Source organism: Scyliorhinus torazame, chromosome 16 (assembly GCF_047496885.1).
Source record: "Scyliorhinus torazame isolate Kashiwa2021f chromosome 16, sScyTor2.1, whole genome shotgun sequence".
In the NCBI taxonomy this organism is placed as follows: Eukaryota; Metazoa; Chordata; class Chondrichthyes; order Carcharhiniformes; family Scyliorhinidae; genus Scyliorhinus; species Scyliorhinus torazame.
The window spans coordinates 101,568,631-101,589,930 of record NC_092722.1 but is presented as its reverse complement, the minus strand read 5'-3'; the positions used below and the strand labels follow the sequence as shown (position 1 = coordinate 101,589,930).

Sequence of the window (21,300 nt, the reverse complement as noted above, 5' to 3'; positions counted from 1 at the left end):
GCTTTAATCTGCTGAAAGAATTGATGACACACAAATCTCTTAGTCCAGAACAGGGTATGGCATTATTGGCAAATAATCATGGTTAATATTGCTGAGTTAGTTCAGGTTCCATCTGTTGCTGTAGTTTATATCATGTTTCACCCTGTGTTTTGAATAGCAAGGTTCAAAAATCTATCCAGCGTTTTTCTCCCAAAGCTCAAAAAGGCCCTGAGTTGTATGGCAGCTTCTGAATTTAAGTGATTAAAACGTGTTACGCCTCTTTGCTTGACTCATCGATAAGCTCCTCTATGTGATTGGTTAATTTTAATCTATCACATTCTGTTTAAGATTGAGTGAAATAAACTGCTTTCTTTCTGGTACACATCTATTCCGGTATTTTTTTAAAAGTAAATTTAGAGTACCCAATTCTTTTTTTCCAATTAAGGGGCAATTTAGCAAGGTTAATCCACCTACCCTGCACATCTTTGGGTTGTGGGGATGAGACCCACGCAGACACGGGGAGAATGTGCAAACTCCACACGGACAGTGACCCGGGGCCGGGATCGAACCCGGGTCCTTGGCACCTGAGGCAGCAGTGCTAACCGCTGTGCCACCGTGCCGCCATACATATAATCTGGTATGGTAACATATGAAGACTGTGACACTTTTGTATCAATTGATGTAAATTAATTGATCTTTAGAATACTATCAATTTCCCCTGTTATGCCAGCCCGGGCACGTACACAGTCAATTCCAGCCCCACATGGCCCAGAGTCACAACACAAGTGAACTAACAAATAATTATTTTAAAAATTCCCAATTCTTTAGCCCTTGGCTGCCCAATAATTACAGTCACCAGGGGCGCGATTCTCTGACCCCCCGCCGGGACGGAGAATCGCCGGGGGCTGGCGTGAATCTCGCCCCCACCGTGTCCCGAATTCTCCGCCACCAGAGAATTGTCGGGGGTGGGAATCGCGCCGGTCGGCCGGCTACCCCCGGCAATTCTCCGGCCCGTGATGGGCCGAAGTCCCACCGCTGTCAACCCTCGCCAGCCGGCGTGGATTGAACCACCTACCTTACCGGTGGGGGCAGACGGCGCGGGCGGGCTCTGGGGTCCTGGGGGAGGGGGCGTGGGGTGATCTGGCCCCGGGGGGTGCCCCCACGGTGGCCTGGCCCGCAATCGTGGCCCACCGATCGCCGGCGAGCCTGTGCCGTGGGGGCACTCTTTTTCTTCCGCCTTCGCCATGGTCTCCACTATGGCGGAGGCGGAAGAGACCCCCTCCACTGCGCATGCGTAGGGATGCTGTGAGCGTCCGCTGACGCTCCCACGCATGCGTCGCCCAGCGAAGCCCTTTCGGCGCCGGCTGGCGTGGCGCCAAAGGCCTTTCCTGCCAGCCGGCGGGGCGGAAATCACTCCGCGCGGGCCTAGCCCCTCAAGGTGAGTGCTTGGCCCCTAAAGGTGCAGAGAATTCCGCACCTTTGAGGCGGCGCAATGCCGGAGTGGTTCCCGCCACTACATTACGCCGGACTCCCCCGCCCCGCCGGGTAGGGGAGAATCCCGGCCCAGGTTCGTAAGTTGAAACACAATTACTGTTTATTTGTAACAAGATTATTGGACCAATACACAGCAGATACAGTTGGTTAAATATTCATAATTACCTAACTCCTATTGTGTCTTGCTTCCCCATCCTCTACACACACAATACAGAAAAATACAGAGGTGGGGAAGGGAAAAAAAGAAATGAAAGGGAAAAGAGTCTTTGCGTCAGATGGTGGTTCCTTGCAGACTTTCTCCATGGTAGGCTTGTAAATCAGAGTCCTTGTTTTGCAGCAGTTACTCAGAATTTTCCTGGAGAGACAGAGTCACTGTTTCCTCAGACTTTGCCCTCAGTTTGTGGCCTGCCTTTAGGTCCTGTTTTCAGGAATCCATCACCCACAGGCTCATTGGAGAGAGAGATAGAGTTAGATGGATCTTTACCTCTGTGCTGCCAAAGTCAAAAGTGAAAGTAAAATGGAACCTCCTGGCTCTTAAAAACATTCCAGTGGGATAATATCCAATCATCACCTTTTACCGAGCAAAGCACAACCTTTTGGGCCAATTCATTGGCCTACCGCCAAATCAATCCAAACCAATTCATCCCTGATGCTGGCCAGTCATCAATCACTAGTCTAAAACAGCACCGCTTTCATTTGAATTAAAGGCACAGGCCACTACTTCCTTCTGTTTGAATTAAATGCACAGGCTGCCTTGAAGACACATGTCCATAAATCATCCATGGATCAAAAATGTAACGGCAAAAATAAAAGAAAGGGGAAAAAACGTGGAATAAATGGGAACAAACAGGAAAGACGCTTACACCCCTTGAGGAAGAAAGTTTCCATATCCCAGAAAGGAAATATGCGTTGAAGCAGAATTGTAGTGTAATCTGTTTGTGTACTGCAAATGTTCAACGGGTTTAATTATAATAATGCAATACTCTCAGACCAAATATGGCTAGAATGACTCGGAGTGAAGAAATGGACAGACAGATAGCAGGTATATATTGAGAGACTTGGGAATTCATATATTTTTGAAAGTGTCAGGATAAGTTGACCTAACTATTAAAATAAACCTTTTTAAAATTAAATTTAGAATGCCCAATTTATTTTTTCCAATTAAGGGGCAATTTTACAGTGGCCAATCCACCCTACCCTGCACATCTTTGGGTTGTGGGGGCAAACCCACGCAACGCAGGGAAAATGTGCAAACTCCACACGGACAGTGACCCAGAGCCGGGATCGAACCTGGGACCTCGGCGCCGTGAGGCATCAATGCTAGCCAGTGCACCACCGTGCTGCCCACTATTAAAAAAACTTACAGGATTCCAGGCTTTACAAGTGGAAGCAGAGAATACAAAAGCAAGGAAGTTATACTGACCCAATAACAAATTCCAGGCTAGACTCGATTATTTTGTGCAATTCTGTATGCACATTCATCACAATTAGCAAGGATGTCAATGGCTCAGAGGATGCAGAGGTTTAGTAGGATGGTACGAGGGTTGAAGAACTAGTTATGCAGAATGACCAGCTAGCATTAGCTTGATTCCAACAGAGAGAGTTAAGGGGAAACTTAATAAAAATTTCATCATTATTAAGGATTTTGATAGAGCAAATGAAAAGAAACTGCTCTCAATGGCAGGAGGGTCATATTTGGCAAGGGAAGGTGGGGAATGGAGTGACTGTTGTTTTCCAGCCTTTGCCATTTGGCCAAAGGTGGGAAGGTGACCTCATGCACAGAGGCCAATACAAGTGTTTAAATCTGGCCAATTAAGGGCTTCTTCCCACCGCCGCTGGCTGGTAGGACCGCTCTTTGGTAATGGGCCTCCATTGAAATGGCACCATCTGTCGTTAACAACACACTCCATCTCTCGGAGCCTGCCTGACTGGTCCCGACATATCCTGTTTACCTGTTGGGAGAATGGTTTGCTTCTATGGCCTTTCTTTTCTCCCGGGTGCAGCCCCAGCTGTGGCCACCACCCCTGGTGGCACTGTTGAAGCTGCTAAGCTGCCAGACATCCAATTGGCCTGCAGCACATGCGAGTGGATGGCTGTCCTCTTGAAGGAGAGCAACAGAGTAGTTACCTGCTTCCTGGAAAGTGAGGCCATGGGCCCTGCAAATGACTGAGGAGATGGTCCACCAAATGCTGTCCTCATTGGGTCTATGTTGCTGTGTGTCAAAGTGGATCAAAGTGTGTAAGGTTAGGATTACTTGCCTGTTTTTGTATCTGGCAATAGGGGTACAATTCTTGAAGGGGTGCAGGAGCAGAGGGACTGGGTGTATATGTGCACAGGCCATTGAAGACAGCAGGACAGGTAGAGAGAGCAGTTAAAAAAGTATATAATATCCTGTGCTTTATTAATAGGGATATAGAGTACAGGTGGGATTTTCCGGTCACTCCCGTCCTGAGGCCAGAAATTCTGACCTGATGTCATCGGACCTTTAAATGGTCCATCAAATTTTCCGTTCCACCCGCGCCGATTTCCGTGGTGGACAGGACCGGAATATTTATCCCAACAAGATCAAGGAGGTTATGCTGAATTTATACAAGACACTAGTTAGATCTCAGCTGGAGTATTGTGTATAGCTTTGGGCAACACAATATAGGAAGGATGTGAACACATTGGAGAGAGTGCAGAAGAGGTTTACAAGGATGGCTCCAGGGATGAGAAACTTCAGTTATGAGGATAGATTGGAGAGGTTGGGACTGTTCTCCTAGGAGAGAAGAAGACTGAGAGGAGATTTGATAGAGATGTTCAAAATCCTGAGGGGGCTAGACAGATTAGATAGGGAGAAACTGTTCCTGCTCAGAAAAGGATCAAGAACTACAAGGCACAGATTTGAAGTGATTTGCAAATGACGCAAATGTGGGGCGTCATTCTCTGACCCCCCGCCGGGTCGGAGAATGGCCGTTGGCCGCCGTGAATCCTGCCCCCGCCGAAGTCTCCGGTACCGGAGATTGGGCGGGGGCGGGAATCGGGCCGTGCCGGGGGTCCCGCTCAATTCTCCGGCCCGGATGGGCCGAAGTCCCGCCCAGAAATTGCCTGTCCCGCCGGCGTAAATCAAACCTGGTATTTACCGGTGGGACACGGCGGCGCGGGCGGGCTCCGGGGTCCTGGGGGGGGGGGGGGCGCGGGGCGATCTGACCCCGGGGGGTGCCCCCACGGTGGCCTGGCCCGCGATCGGGGCCCACCGATCCGCGGGCGGGCCTGTGCCGTGGGGGCACTCTTTCCCTTCCGCCTCCGCTACGGCCTCCACCATGGCGGAGGTGGAAGAGACTCTCCCCACTGCGCATGCGCGGGAAACTGTCGGCGCCCGCTGACGCTCCCGTGCATGCGCCGGGAAACTGTCAGCGGCCGCTGACGCTCCCGCACATGCGCCGCATGGCGTGGCAACAAACGCCATTTCCGCCAGCTGGCGGGGCGGAAATCCCTCTGGCGTTGGCCTAGCCCCTCAATGTTGGGGCTAGGCTGCCAAAGATGCGGAGCATTCCGCACCTTTGGGCCAGCGCGATGCCCGTCTGATTGGCGCCGTTTCTGGCGCCAGTCGGCGGACATCGCGCCGTTGGTGGAGAATTTCGCCCGTGATGTGAGAAAAAAAAAACTATTCACACAACACGTGGTTGAGGTCTGGAATGCACTGCCTGGAAGTATGGTTCAGGCAGATTCAATCGAGGCGTTCAAGATTAGTTGAATATAAACAATGTGCAGGGGTACGAGGAAAAGGCCAGGGAATGGCACAAAGTCATAATATTCGTTGGAGAGCCGATATAGACACAATGGGCTGAATGGTCTCCTTCTGCATTGTAACAATTCTGTGGTTCTATAATTTGAGTTTTCTATGCCAGTACTCTGTCTAATGTAATATGTTTTGTCTCCTTCAAAAACTGATTACAGAAACAACTCAATTCAACAAAGTACTGCAGGTATATTTAGTATTTTCCCTTGAAGCTAGAGTACTGGAATGCCAAAGGGAAAAGAAGAAAGCTTATTGCGTATTAACACAATTCATCCATTCCACTCAGTATGATAAATAGTCACTTCTAATTCAAAGAGCGATGCACTGAAAATAACTGGGGAATAGTCTCCATGTCTTCGCCAGTGGAGTGAATGATAAGTGAAAGAAGCACTAACTATTAAATCCACAAAACCGCACAGGCTTAGAGGTGAACGCTGATGTAATTCCATTCCCGACTCTCCTACTTCTTGAAACATCCTTCATATATGTTACTGGGAGCTTCTTCCATTCTCCTTCCTGATCTGAAGTTCAATTCAGGTGACTTACAAAAATAAGCTGCTGTTGAGATTGGAGGAAAAATAATGCAACAATCAAATCTGAATAGTTGGTGTCATGAAGAGGAAATCTCTGAGATGCTACGAACCTGCCTCTACATAGAGGAAAATAGGAATTAGGAGAAGAAGTCGGCAATTCAGCCCTTCGAGCTTGATCTGTCATTCAATCAGACCATGGCTGGTCTCGTCCCTGATCTCAAATCCAAATATATATTGTGGTTTGCACCTTTGAAAGGCTACCCCGACTGGCAAAATCAATACTTTTATAAAAAATCTTCATCAACATTGTACTAACTTACCAAATAGAGGAGAATGTTAGAAATCAGTGAGGGGTTGCATTTTCACTGCTTCCATAGTAGGTAACTGAATACTGCAAGTGAATCAAAAAGACATAAATATTAGTTCTTTAGGATGCTCGGTATTAGATCACATTTAATGCAACGGAATGTGAGGTGACACATTTTAAGATTAAAGAGTTTAATTAGCCCTTTAAAAAGGATTAGATTCCCCCCCCCCCCCCCCCCAAGTGGTTTGCACTGCTGCCTCACAGCGCCAGGGACCCAGGTTCAATTCCGGCCTTTCTGTGTGAAGTCTGCACGTTTTCCCCGTGTCTGAGTGGGTTTCCTCCGGGTGCTTCGGTTTCCTCTTACAGTCCACCGATGTGCAGGTTAGGCGGATTGGCTATGCTAAATTGCCCCTTAGTGTGCAGGGATGCGCAGGTTAGGTTTTGGGGTTATGGAGATAGGGCTAGGTGGATGGGTGAGTGGACATGGTTGGAATGCGCTTTCGAAGGGTCGGTGCAGACTTGATGCGCTGAATGGCCTCCTTCTGCACTGTATGGATTCAATTCTATGAAGAAAGGTGTACACACTTCTGGCACTTCAATCTTTAATTTTGGTAATACAAGTTGATAAAACAGAAAAATAACACAGAATCACAGGCTTTGTACATCAATGCACTGAGTACAGAAGATAATGCAAAGCCTTACTGGGTTACGGGATAGGGTGGAGATGTGGGCATAAGTAGGATGCTCTTTCCAAGGGCCGGTGCAGATTCGATGGGCTGAATGACCTCCTTCTGCACTGTAAATTCTAAGATTCTATGATGCTAAATAAATCAATGATTTGGTCATAATTTGTATGTTGTGTCCAATTTTGGTTGTGTACCTTTAGGGAGAATGTCACAAGCTGTAAGCAAAGTGTAGGAGAGATGGGTTAGGATTATACGGGCGGCACGGTGGCACAATGGTTAGCACTGCTGCCTCACAGTGCCAGTGACCCGATTTCAATGCCGGCTTTCGGTGACTGACTGTGTGGAGTTTGCACGTTCTCCCAGTGGCTGTGTGGGTTTCCTCTGGTGCTCCGGTTTCCTCCCACAGTCTAAAGATATGCAGGTTAGGTGGATTGGCCATTCTAAGTTGCGCCTTGGAGTCCAAAGATGTGCAGGTTAGGTGGGGTTACGGGGATAGGGCAGAGGAGTGGGCCTAGACAGAGGGTTGGTGCAGCCTCAATGACCTCCTCTGCACTGCAGGGGTTCTATGATAATATTAGGGATGAGAGATTTTGGCTGGAATTTTCTGGCTATTGAGATTTGCTGTTCCCGCTGGCAGCTTTTCAATGGGAGATCTCATTGACAAGCGACGAGACTAGTGAATCCAGCTGCCAGCGAATGGCGTGCCACTGAGAAATATGTGGCTGGGGGACCAGAGAATCCCATCCTTTTTGCTGTGGGGCAGACGTTATGTACGGGAGAGAGACAGGCAAATTTTACTTACTTCCTCTCACCAACTGTCCCTAAGCAAAGGTGTTCTGAGTTTATTTTGAAAGCATGTTGTGGCATGTTTTTCCAAACCCTCAGTTTGTGTGACCCTATTTGCTAATAATTTGCAGCCCACTCACATTAGGGGCGTCATTCTCCGACCCCCCGCCGGGTTGGAGAATCGCCGGGGGCTGCCGTGAATCCCGCCCCCGCCGGTTGCCGAAGTCTCCGGCACCGGATATTCGGCGGGGGCGGGAATCGGGCCGCGCCGGTTGGCAGGCCCCCCCGCTCGATTCTCCGGCCCGGATGGGCCGAAGTCCCGCCGATAAATTGCCTGTCCCGCCGGCGTGGATTAAACCACCTTTTGAACGGCGGGACAAGGCGGCGTGGGCGGGCTCCGGGGTCCTGGGGGGGGCGCGGGGCGATCTAACCCCGGGTGGGTGCCCCCATGGTGGCCTGGCCCGCACTCCCTCCACTGCGCATGCGCGGGAAACTTTCAGCGGCCGCTGACGCTCCCGCGCATGCGATGCCCCGACATGTCATTTCCGCGCCAGCTGGCGGGGCAACAAAGGCCTTTTCCGCCAGCTGGCGGGGCAGAAATTCCTCCGGCGTCGGCCTAGCCCCTCAATGTTGGGGCTCGGCCCTCAAAGATGTGGAGCATTCCGCACCTTTGGGGCGGCGCGATGCCCGTCTGATTGGCGCCGTTTTGGGCGCCAGTCAGCGGACATCGTGCCGTTTCGGGAGAATTTCGCCCTAGGATTAACTCAGAAGGTTAGTTTATTTCACATTCAAAAACCAGGGGAGAAGTGTTCACAACTTCCCACTCCAACACACACACCAAAGGGGGTTGGGGGTGGGGGAGGAATTTTTCAACTATGGATAGTACAAGAACCACACAAGTGCATTAGCTCACAATTTCCATATCTGAGAAGTCAATGTCCAGAGGCCGATTCCTTTCTGGCTGAGTTTAGTCTCAATGGGCTGGATTCTCTGTTTTTGGGACAATGTCCCCACGCCGTTGTAAAAACTGGGCCACATATTCCTAGCCTTGCAGGGGGGGCTAGCAGGGACCCAGCGTAATACTAGCAGCTTTTGCTGCAGATACGGGCCCACGCACTTCCAGGTCGGAGGCCGCGCATGCGCACGGCGGCAGCCTCCAGCGGCTGCGCCGTGCTCCATGGTGGACTCAGACCGCGGTTCTGGATGAGCCTGTTAGGTATATTGAGTTTGATCTCTCTCTTTTGTGATAATTCAGGCTGCAGAGCTAGTTCACCTGCTTTTGTTGATTACAATAGGTCTACAATGAGGTGTGCAATTCCTCATGGGCTGAGAGACAATTTTTTGTGTTCTTGCAATTCTTAGTAATGTGACTTGGAGCAGCCATCTTTTTTGATTGAGCAGAAAGTCCATTTGTTAAACATGGCAAAACAATAACGTTTTGGATTCATTTTAATCATATGGATCCATTACAGGGCTAAAGAAAAGGGGCCAGTTTTTACTAGTACTTTGGATGATTAAGAGGAGATAAGATATAGAAGCAGAATTAGGCCACTCGGCCCATCGAGTTTGCTCCGCAATTCAACCATGGCTGATATTTTTCTCATCCGCATTCTCCTCCCTTCTCCCCATAACACCTGATCCCCTTATTAATCAAGAACCTATCTATCGGCTGTGGCTATCCTATCAGAAAATGGTGTGGAATTAGAACCAGTAATAGCTTTTTTATAAAGGTATAAAAGGTTTATAAAAATTGATTTGGGAACAGGTACTAGATAGTTAATTATTTCAGAGGTATCACAGATATTGCCCAGAGATGGGCTGATTTCTTCCATCGGTCCTGTAAAATTCAATGACCCAAAAATCTCTGTCAACTGTCATGATATTCAAACACACACATCATGATAGACACACCAACAGACAAATCAGAACACACAACACCACAACCAATGACAGAAAGATATAAAAGCACAGACACGACCCCTGGTGGTCAGTAAGAGCTGCAGAGGAGAACCAGGACACAGCTATTGCCAAAGACACTCAGGGAGACAGCACGTGCAGAGTATCCAGAACGAACTGTATTATAAGAGTTATAATAAAATAGAGTTGTACCACATACAACTGTGTTGGCTCATCTGTGCACCAGAGCACCCAACACCACATGGTACAGGAGTGGATCGAGACCTGCCGGCATACCTCAGTGTACACAGACAACCAGCAGTGCCCAGGCATGATGTACGAGCTCCCGGTTCCGCAGGCGCTCCAGTGCGACGGCGACCTCCACGAAAACTGGCGGCGATTCCGGCAAATGTTCGAGTTGTTCCTGGCGGCAGCTGAACTCAAGGACCTGGATGATAAGGAAAAAATTGAATTTCTCCTCGTCGTCGCCGGTGCAAGGGCAAGAGCAATGTTCAGAAGGTTCAGGTTCTTCAGGAGGCAGCAAAGGCACGATTACCAGGCAGTCATGGGCAAATTCGCCAAGTACTGTGAAGAATACGCAATCCAATGGGGACTTAAAGGTAAGAAAAGCTGCAGTACTCACCTCGTGGCTGGGATCCCGGAGCCCGAAATCCCGGGCCTGAGAAAAGGCTGGGTCGAGGTCGGCGGCCATCTTGCTAAAGGTATAACGCTAGCACAGTTGCGCGAGAAGTGCGCAGAACCGGAAGTTTCGTTTGCGCATGCGCGAGATGGTGCGCATGCGCAGTCAAGAAAACGGCCATCGGTAAAGGAACAGCGATCTGAGCATGCGCAGTCGCTTCCTACGTGCTACATACCGAGCGTCAGGATGTCAGAGGCCCAAGACTGGATCAATTTAAAAAGGAAATGTCCCAAATCCAATTTAAAAGGGAAACGTCCCAAATCAAAAAAACAAAAATCTGTTAAAGCTGTAAAACAACCTTCCTTCACCTGGAATGACAGCACAGTGCCGCAAATTGACCCAGGAGATGAATTTTACCTCCGAAGAACCCTCCGACAAGCAGTTACCTACGCACAAGCCGATGATTCCGACCTTGAATACTTCGATGACGATTTTTACAGTGTTTCCGAACCTCGCGAGCCCAATGATAGCTCCGTGGTCCTATATGACTATGACTCGGACGAACCTTTCGTGTTGCACATTGGCGGCCCCCACATTGAATCCGACGCAGATGCGGATTCATTTTTCGGATTTGAGGATCTTCAACCCAGCAGATATGACGTTCCAACTTATCAGTACCGGATGATGCTGCAGCCTGACATTAACAGACAGGGAGCGGTGCAAGCACACGGAGAGTGCCCTGCTGCCACACAGAGCGTGGTCCACGTCCCGCTCAACGTTCCCGACTCTATGAAAGACGACATGCAAGACTCCAGAGCGCAGTCCTCGCATGAACCAGAAGTGACTCCAGTGTCACAAGCTTCCACAGCAAGCTCGTGGACAGCCTCCACGATAGAAGCAATGCAAGACTCCAGAGCGCAGTCCTTGCACGAACAAGAAGTGACTCCAGTGTCACAAGTCTCCACAGAGAGCTCGTGGACAGCCTCCACGATAGAAGCAACGCAAGACTCCAGAGCGCAGTCCTTGCACGAACAAGAAGTGACTCCAGTGTCACAAGCCTCCACAGAGAGCTCGTGGACGGACTCCACGATGGAAGGAACGCAAGACTCCAGAGCGCAGTCCTTGCAGGAACAAGACCATGAGGGTCTAGCAACCTCTCCTGACCAACCAGCGGCAGACGATGCAAGTCTGCCACGCTCCCGTGAACAGCAAGAAGGCTATAACAGCCCACCATGCTCCACCACACAGCAGCATGACCATGACGGTCTCTCATGCTACAATAAAGGGCACAGCGCTGAAGACTGTTCAAGCCCAACTGAAGACAAGCCAAAGGAATCGCCTCGTCCAAGCCCGAAGAAAAAAGGTTTATGCGCTGACCTTCAGGATCATTGTAGCCGAACAGAGATTAATAATGCAGCACGGCCACAGAAGGATGCTGAGGATTTGCTAACAAAATTAATTGAATGTTTAACTTGCAAGGAGCAGACTGAGAATTGCCAGTGTTTTAGTACGGATTGAAAAAATGGACAAGACATTGATCCTCAGGTAATGGAAATAACACAACCTGAATCATATCTACAGCAGGGACAAATGTCTCCCTTCAACACAATGCCGCAAAATCCCAACTTCGGAGACCAGCAGTTCGTCAGTAATGACTCTTCAAACCTGGAGGGGAACATTAATTGCATTGAACCTATACACACTCCACTGATTATTGAGCAGAACATTGGAGCAAGAATCCTGAGGACACCGACATCGAGTAGCCAGATAACGAATTTAAAACCCACAGCAGTTTCAAGTGAACCAAGTGTGCTTTCCACTAATGGTGAAGATGCAGATAAGGTCGACCCGATTATCCATTGTACCACACTAACCCCAGTGATTAAGCAGTTATGTATGGGGAGTATAATGTGGGCAATTGAGAACAGTAAAAGAGAGACTGTGACCATGCCAGTCCCAGCAAAATCAGACCCAGAGACCATGAAGGCATGTACATTAAACAAAGTTACATATGAGGTACCTGAGAAGAAAAGTGAAACGGAATGTTCTTTGGAAAATGGTACAATGTCGATAGAAACAGTGGGCGTCATTCTCCGACCCCCCGCCGGGTAGCAGAATGGCCGTTGGCCGCCGTGAATCCCGCCCCCGCCCCCGCCGAAGTCTCCGCTCCCGGAGATTGGGCGGGGGCGGGAATCCAGCCGCGCCGGTTGGCGGGACCCCCCGCTGGATTCTCCGGCCCGGATGGGCCAAAGTCCCGCCCAGGAATTGCCTGTCCCGCCGACGTAAATCAAACCTGGTATTTACCGGCGGGACCAGGCAGCGTGGGCGGGCTCCGGGGTCCTGGGGGGGGGCGCGGGGCGATCTGACCCCGGGGGGTGCCCCCACGGTGGCCTGGCCCGCGATCGGGGCCCACCGATCCGCGGGCGGGCCTGTGCCGTGGGGGCACTCTTTCCCTTCCGCCACCGTCACGGCCTCCACCATGGCGGAGGCGGAAGAGACTCTCCCCACTGCGCATGCGCGGGAAACTTTCAGCGGCCGCTGACGCTCCCGCGCATGCGCGGGGAAACTGACAGCGGCCGCTGACGCTCCCGCGCATGCGCCGCATTTCCGCGCCAGCTGGCGGGGCAACAAACGCCATTTCCGCCAGCTGGCGGGGCGGAAATCCCTCCGGCGTCGGCCTAGCCCCTCAATGTTGGGGCTAGGCCGCCAAAGATGCGGAGACTTCCGCACCTTTTTGCCGGCGCGATGCCCGTCTGATTTGCGCCGGCTTTGGCGCCAGTCGGCGGGCATCCCGCCGTTGGGGGAGAATTTCGCCCAGTGGATCCTATATTCGAGACCATACATATGGGAGAATTTGGGGGTAATAAACAAGGTTCTGCAATGTCTGGGGGAAGATTTAAAGTTCCAAAGAAGAAAAACCCAAATGAAGGACAATGGCAAGACAATGACAGTCCACCGACATGGTGTGCACCACCAGATGAAAACTCTGACAATTTACCCAACCCTAGTGAACAGCAAGCTGCTAATGACGATCTATCCACGGGATGTGAGACGAGTGACGACAGCATCCCACTTCCCATGCAAAAGGTGCAAGGTGACAGACCTCGCCTAGTGCGTACCGAGGCACTCAACGATCACGGTGGGACCACTGACGACTGCGGTGGCGGCGCACCGCTTCCACCCTCGATGGCTCGAGCCTCTCCACTGGTTGGTGCATTCCTGCATGTTCCGACTCCAGAAGTGCAGCTTCAGGGAATCTCGGCTGCCTCCAGTGAACCTGTTGGGACTCCGGACGGGGGGCATCGACGGAAGGCAGACCGGACTCCAGATGGGGAGCAGCCAAGCGCCGACTCTGATCTGCGCACGCCAGACCTTGCTCCGGACGGGCGGTGTCGCGGCCTCGGTGATGGCACGCTCAGGGTGACGGCAGATGCCACGGCGACAGGGAATGGATCGCGTGGCAGTCCCACTGGGTCGGCAGTGGCAACCAGCACCGGCGGTCCAAGATGGACACACCAACTCGCGCCATCGCCAGACGTTGATGCGAGCAACAATTCTCTCTCCAAGGCGACATGCTTCGACGTTTCTCTGCGGAGTCGCCCTTCCGGCACAGCAGGTGGCCGGAACCAGCGTACACGGTCTTGGCCAACTTCCACATCTGGCACAGTCATCGCCTTGCATGATATTAGTGATGGTGCTACTTCGATGGCAACGACCCATCGGCTACAAGATGCCGTCCACCACAAACATAAAAAGAAAACAGACTCCACCTTGTTCCTGGCATGCAGGGCGGATGGATTGGTGCGTAGGCGCAATCAGCGGGCTTTGTGCCGCCTTCCACGCTCGCAACTGCACCGTACGCACACGCCGGATCCTCCACTGGTTCCCAAGGATGACTTTGTGGAGATGCCACGGATCATGCCCCTTCCATCGCCACCAGAACCAAACCACAGCCAGGGCACCACTAACAAAGATGTTGAATGTTATATTTGCAAGAATGAAAAAAACCAAGCACTGCATGAAGTACAACAAATGGTAAAGTAGAGACTTCGGCAACAGCATCACCTCCAACAGTCCAAGGTGAACCAGTGTGACCCCAAATCTCCACAGCTGAACCGGCTTGAGGACCAGCCCATTCTTGAGGCGGTCACCCATTAGACTGGACTTATAACGCTGTTAATACGTTCAAAAAGTCAAACACTTCTGTATTATAACCTGTTGTTGTTTATTGTTCCAGATATCGTCTGACCGGACCAATGTTCAAGTTTTTTTTTCTCTCGCATCCAAGTTTTGTTATGGTACAACCTTGTTAGTGTGACGCACCCGACATCGCCCCATGTAAATAGTTACGTCATAAACACACGCTGTACACAACACAAACGCACACTCTTAGATGCACTCACGACACAATTATATTTATAACCACGTAGGCACTTGTCTTTGTAAAAAGGGGGGATGTCATGATATTCAAACACACACATCATGATAGACACACCAACAGACAAATCAGAACACACAACACCACAACCAATGACAGAAAGATATAAAAGCACAAGACACGACCCCTGGTGGTCAGTAAGAGCTGCAGAGGAGAACCAGGACACAGCTATTGCCAAAGACACTCAGGGAGACAGCACGTGCAGAGTATCCAGAACGAACTGTATTATAAGAGTTATAATAAAATAGAGTTGTACCACATACAACTGTGTTGGCTCATCTGTGCACCAGAGAACCCAACACCACATCAACAAGGGCCTAATCCTCATCCTCATCCTGACCTCATCCTCAATCTACCTGTCATTGATGCATCTGTCCATCACAGTATTGGTAGGAATGACGACAACACAGTCCTTGTAGAAACAGTCCCGTCTTCACACTGAGGATACCCTCCATCATCTTGTGTGGTACCACTGCCGTGCTAAATGGGACAGATTCAGAAAAAAATCTAGCAGCTCAAAACTGGGAATCTATGAGGCTCCGCCGGCCATCAGCAGCAGCAGAATTGTATTCAATTTGTAACCTCATGACCTAGCATTTCCCACATGTATCATTACCATCAAACCAGAGGATCAAACTTGATGCAATGAGGCGTGTGGGCGGGCATGCCAGGAGCAGCACAAAGTGTACCGAAAAATGCGAAGCCAATCTGGTGAACTATAGGACAGGATTATACACATAACAAACACTGGAAGCACAAAGCACCCCAATCCCACAACCAACAGATCACACCTAAACTCTGCAATCCTATCAGATAAAATCCTGAATGCCGGCAGATAATTATACAACTGACCGGAGGTGGAAGCTGCACAAGAATCTCAATTCTCAGTAATGGTGGAGCCCAGTGTAACGGACACAGGTGAAGCATTTCCATTTTCATCCAGAAGTGCTGAGTGGATGATTCACTTTGGCCTGTTCATGAGATTGCCAGCATCATAAATGCCAGTCTTCAGCCAATTCGATTCATTTCAATAAATGGCTGAAGGGACTGAATACAGCAAAGTTTATGGGCCCTGCCACATTCCATCTGTAGTCCAGAGCTAGGAGGGCCGCTAGCTACAACTTTGGCATCTACTTGACAATGAGGAAAATTGCCCAGGTGTGCCCGGTCCACGAAAAGGAGGACAAATCCTACTCAGTCAATTACCATCCCATCAATCTATTCTCAATCATCAGCAAAGTGCCGGAAGGTTTTGTTCACGGTGCTGTCAAACAGATGTTTGATGCTCATTGAGGCTCAGTTTGGGTTCCGCCAGGGTCACTCAGCTCCTAACTTCATCACAACCTTGGTCCAAAGATGGAAAAAAGAACTGAACTCAAAGGTGAGTAAGGGTGACTGACCTTGACATCACAGCAGAATTTAACCGAGTATGGCATCAAGGAGCCTTTGAAACACTGGAGTCAATGGAAATCAGGAGAAAACCTTCGACTTATTGAAGTCATACCTTGCATAAAAGTTCATGGATAGCATGTTTATGGATATGGTCACCTCATAGTTAAAGGGTATTCAGGCAGAGAAGAAATTGGTGTCACCTTGCAGTTAAGAAGGACCACCAAGTAGCGCGGAAAACCCCCAAGTCCATCAAACTTTCGAACCAGTATTCAGTTCTGATTACTGGTGAGAGTAATATTTCCTCTTGGTAATGCAGCGAGAGCCAAGTCTAAGGCTCAGTTGAACAGCAGGGGTAGAAGGAGGATTGAGAAAGTAATAGTGATCAGGAATTCAATAGTCAGAGAAACAAAAAGGCATTTCTGGGCCAAGGATGGGAATCCATGTAGTGTGAACCCATGTAGGGGTTTGATGGTGTTGCTTCTCTGGTTCCAGGGTCAATGATGTCACTGAGTGGCTGCAGAGCATTCTGAGGAGGGAGGGTGAACAGCCAACGGCTGTGTCCAATGACTTGGGTAGAAAGAGGGATGCAATCCTGCAGGCAGATTTTAGGTAAATAGGAAAGAAACAAACAGGCAGGACATCTGATTATTCCCAGTACCACATGTTAGTGAGCGTAAAAACATGAAATAAAGTAAAGACACCATAGTGACAGATGATCCCCCCTTTGAGGGGAGAGCTGACTGGTGGCGATTTAACCTGAGAATCACTGCACCTCAGGTGAGGGGCAAGGTTGAGAAGACAGGGCTTGAATAACCTCAGCCGCTATGGGAATTGAACCCATGCTGCTAGCAGTGCATCTTAACCAGCTGTCCAGCCAACTGAGCTAAACATGGAGAAGGAACAGATTGGATTGGATTGGATTGGATTTGTTTATTGTCATGTGTACCGAGGTACAGTGAAAAGTATTTTTCTGCGAGCAGCTCAACAGATAATTAAGTACATGAGAAGAAAGGGGAATAAAAGAAAATACATAATAGGGCATCACAACATATACAATGTAACTACATAAGCACTGGCATCGGATGAAGCATACAGGGTGTAGTGTTAATGAGGTCAGTCCATAAGAGGGTCATTTAGGAGTCTGGTGACAGTGGGGAAGAAGCTGTTTTTGAGTCTGTTCGTGCGTGTTCTCAGACTTCTGTATCTCCTGCCCGATGGAAGAAGTTGGAAGAGTGAGTAAGCCGGGTGGGAGGGATCTTTGATTATGCTGCCCGCTTTCCCCAGGCAGCGGGAGGTGTAGATGGAGTCAATGGATGGGAGGCAGGTTCGTGTGATGGACTGGGTGGTGTTCACGACTCTCTGAAGTTTCTTGCGGTCCTGGGCCGAGCAGTTGCCATACCAGGCTGTGATGCAGCCCGATAGGATGCTTTCTATGATGCATCTGTAAAAGTTGGTAAGGGTTAATGTGGACATGCCAAATTTCCTTGGTTTCCTGAGGAAGTACAGGTGCTGTTGTGCTTTCTTGGTGGTAGCGTCGACGTGGGTGGACCAGGATAGATTTTTGGAGATGTGCACCCCTAGGAATTTGAAACTGCTAACCATCTCCACCTCGGCCCCGTTGATGCTGACAGGGGTGTGTACAGTACTTTGCTTCCTGAAGTCAATTACCAGCTCTTTAGTTTTGCTGGCATTGAGGGAGATATTGTTGTCGCTACACCACTCCACTAGATTCTCTATCTCCCTCCTGTATTCGGACTCGTCGTTATTCGAGATCCGTCCCACTATGGTTGTATCGTCAGCAAACTTGTAGATGGAGTTGGAACCAAGTTTTGCCATGCAGTCGTGTGTGTACAGGGAGTAGAGTAGGGGGCTAAGTACGCAGCCTTGCGGGGCGCCGGTGTTGAGAACTATTGTGGAGGAGGTGTTGTTGTTCATTCTTACTGATTGTGGTCTGTTGGTCAGAAAATCGAGGATCCAGTTGCAGAGTGGGGAGCCAAGTCCTAGGTTTTGGAGCTTTGATATGAGCTTGGCTGGGATTATGGTGTTGAAGGCGGAGCTGTAGTCAATAAATAGGAGTCTGATGTAGGAGTCCTTGTTTTCGAGATGCTCTAGGGATGAGTGTAGGGCCAGGGAAATGGTATCTGATGTGGACCGGTTGCAGCGGTATGCGAATTGAAGTGGATCAAGGCATTCTGGGAGTATGGAGGTGATGCGCTTCATGATCAACCTCTCGAAGCACTTCATTACGACTGGAGTCAGGGCCACTGGTCGGTAGTCATTGAGGCACGTTGCCTGGTTCTTCTTTGGTACCGGTATGATGGTGGTCTTCTTGAAGCAGGTGGGGACCTCGGAGTGGAGTAGGGACAGGTTAAAGATGTCCGCGAATACCTCTGCCAGCTGGTCCGTGCAGGCTTGAATGCACGACCAGGGATCCCGTCCGGGCCCATCGCCTTCCGTGGGTTCACTTTCAGGAAGGCCAATCTGACTTCGGAAGCTGTGATGGTGGGTATGGGTGAATTATGGGCTGCTGGTGCACTCGACAGCAGATTGTTGGTTTCCTGCTCGAACCGAGCATAGAATGCATTGAGTTCATCGGGGAGGGGTGCGCTGCTGCCAGAGATACTGTTCGGCTTCGCTTTGTAGCCCGTTATGTTGTTTAGTCCTTGCCACGACCGCTGAGAATCTGTCTGTGACTCTAGCTTGGTTTGATATTCTCTCTTGGCATCTCTGATGGCTTTGCGGACGTCATACCTGGATTTCTTGTATAGGTCAGGGTCGTCTGCCTTGAATGCCTCAGATCTGTCCTTCAGTAGGGAGTCAATCTCGCGATTGAGCCATGGTTTCCGGTTGGGGAAGGCACGTACTGCTTTCTTTGGCACGCAGTCGTCCACATGTTTGCTGATGAAGTCTGTGACGGTGGTGGCATACTCATTTAAGTTGGTCGCTGAGTTCTTAAATATGGACCAGTCCACTGTCTCTAAGCAGTCACGTAAGAGCTCTTCTGTCTCCTCGGACCAGCACTGCACAACCTTCTTAGCTGGATTCTCCCGCTTGAGTTTCTGCTTGTATGCCGGGAGAAGGAGCGCCGTCTTATGGTCTGATTTCCCAAAGTGCGGTTGGGGGATGGAACGTTAGGCGCCCTTGATTTTTGAGTAGCCGTGGTCAAGAGTGTTGTCGCCGCTGGTGGGACAGGAGATGTGCTGGTGGAATTTTGGCAGTACACTCTTGAGGTTGGCCTTGTTGAGGTCTCCGGCCACGATGAACAAGGCCTCCGGGTGTTCTGTTTCGTAGTTGTTTATTACTGTGTATAGTTCGTCCAGCGCCTTCCTCACTTCTGCCTGGGGTGGGATGTAGACCGCCGTGATGATGGCTGAAGTGAACTCGCGTGGAAGATAATATGGGCGGCACTTCACGGTCAGGTATTCCAGGTCTGGGGAGCAGTAGGTCGCCAGAGTCGCCACATCCAAGCACCAGGAGGAGTTGATGAGGAGGCAAACCCCTCCACCCTTCGCTTTGCCTGATGATGTCGTGCGGTCCGCCCGGTGAATTGAGAAGCCTTCAGGTTGTATGGCACAGTCCGGTGAGGCGGGGGTGAGCCATGTGTCTGTGAAACAGAGCACACAGCAGTCTCTTACTTCCCTCTGAGAGGTAAGTCTGGCATTAAATTCATCCAGCTTTTTTGCGATCGCTTGGACGTTTGCCAGGAGTATGCTGGGGAGAGGGGTCTTGAAACCGCGTTGCTTCAGTCTAACTTGGAAACCGCCGCGTTTCCCTTGCTTCCTCGGTCGGCGGCTGCTGCTGGATTATCCTGGGATCCGTTGGCAGATGTCAGCTCTTGTGGACGGTAGGTGGTCACGTCTGGCAGGGTCCAGGGCACTGGCTTGGAACAGGGCGCTGTCTACGTATTTGGGGTTGCGTCTGGCAGGGTCCCGGGCACTGGCTTGGAACAGGGCGCTGTCTACGTATTTGGGGTTGCGTCTCGCAGGGTCCCGGGTGCTGGTTGAGGTAGAGGGGTTGCTAGGGGGATTGTTTGTGATCTGGATGGGTCCCGGCGTTCTGCGGGCGTGGGAATACCTTGCAGCGCGTTTGGGTCCTTGCGCGGGGTCTCCACCGTTTCGGGAGTCCTGGGTCATGGGCAGGGGCCTCCTGAGGCAGGTTGGGCTGGCTCCCGTGGTCTGTTCCCTCCCTGGGCGCTCCTGGGGTCAGATCTTGAAGTAGGCCCGGTCGGGCCTCCACGTGGATTTTTCTTTCTTCCATCACCAGGTAGGTTGGGTTGTTGGGCGGGCCTCTCCGGGTCGGATCGCTGGGCGGGTCTCTGGGGGTCGCGTTGGGCCGGGTCTTGCCGTCGGGGGTCGGGTTGGGAGCTCCGGGGACTGAGCCAGGCGATCCGGGGGCTGGCGTCGGTAGTTAAGCCGGGTTGGGAGCTCCGAGGTCCGGGCCGGCTCCAAATCGAGGTTGGGGCGTCACTTCCGGTTTGGGCCCAATCTTCTTCCAGGTCGCAGAGGTCAGGTCGGGTCGGGTCAAAAGGTCAAAAGGAGGATGTTCAAGCCTGCAAGAGAAGATAAGAGAGAGAGGCTAGTAATGTTAGTTTTAGAGTTAATTTTTAAAAGATTAGAACGAGTATAGGTTAAGTAAAAAGCTGATCTGTTTGGGAGAGCTCGCAGAGAGTCACCTCGCTCCGGCGCCATCTTAAACCAGATGGACATGTGGCTGGAGAGATGGTGCAGGAGGATGGGCTTGACACATCTGGGACACTGGGATTGGTTTTGGGGAAGGTGGGGCCTGCTCAGCCAGGATGGGTTGCACCTGTGCAAGGCTGGGGCCTTGTAGGGCGATTTACTACTGCTATTGGGCAGGATTTATACTAATTTGGCAGGGGTGTGGGAATCAGGAGGTAATATTAAAGAGGAAAAACAAGGTGCACAGTGAGTTAGGAGAGATAGATAGTGCTGGATAAAAGCAAATTACTGCAGATGCTGGAATCTTTGAAAGCTTTGACATAGAGTCATCGGACTCGAAACGTTAGCTTTCTCTCCCCACAGATGCTGCCAGACTTGCTGAGATTTTCCAGCATTTTCTCTTTCGTTCGAGATAGATAGCGCTACAGTAGGAATAATTAGGTATTAAAAGGGGTCAGAGGGAATGTAATAAGATCTAATGTGGGTTTACTGTGTATGAAATCTGCAGAGTGTGGTAAACAAGGGTGGTGAACTACAGACGGAAATAGCCAAATGGAAATATGATGTTGCAGCGATAACGGAGACCTGGCATAAAAACGAGCAGGATTGGGTACTAAGTGTTCCTGGATATAAGGTGTTCAGGAAAAGTATGGAAGAAAATAATGGTGAAGGGATGGCAGTATTGATTA

General features: G+C 50.4%; 1 protein-coding gene and 1 long non-coding RNA gene across 2 annotated transcripts in view; one reads left to right on the top strand and one right to left on the bottom strand.

Annotated features, from left to right (window-relative positions):
- mypn (myopalladin) overlaps positions 1-21,300 on the top strand; it is a 400,028-nt gene that overhangs the window by 53,015 nt on the left and 325,713 nt on the right.
- Positions 1-21,300, bottom strand: part of LOC140392973 (uncharacterized) — a 122,178-nt gene that overhangs the window by 17,294 nt on the left and 83,584 nt on the right. The window contains exon 2 of the long non-coding RNA XR_011935460.1: positions 6,108-6,178. This is a non-coding gene — a long non-coding RNA (uncharacterized lncRNA). The remainder of the gene's footprint in view (positions 1-6,107; positions 6,179-21,300) is intronic.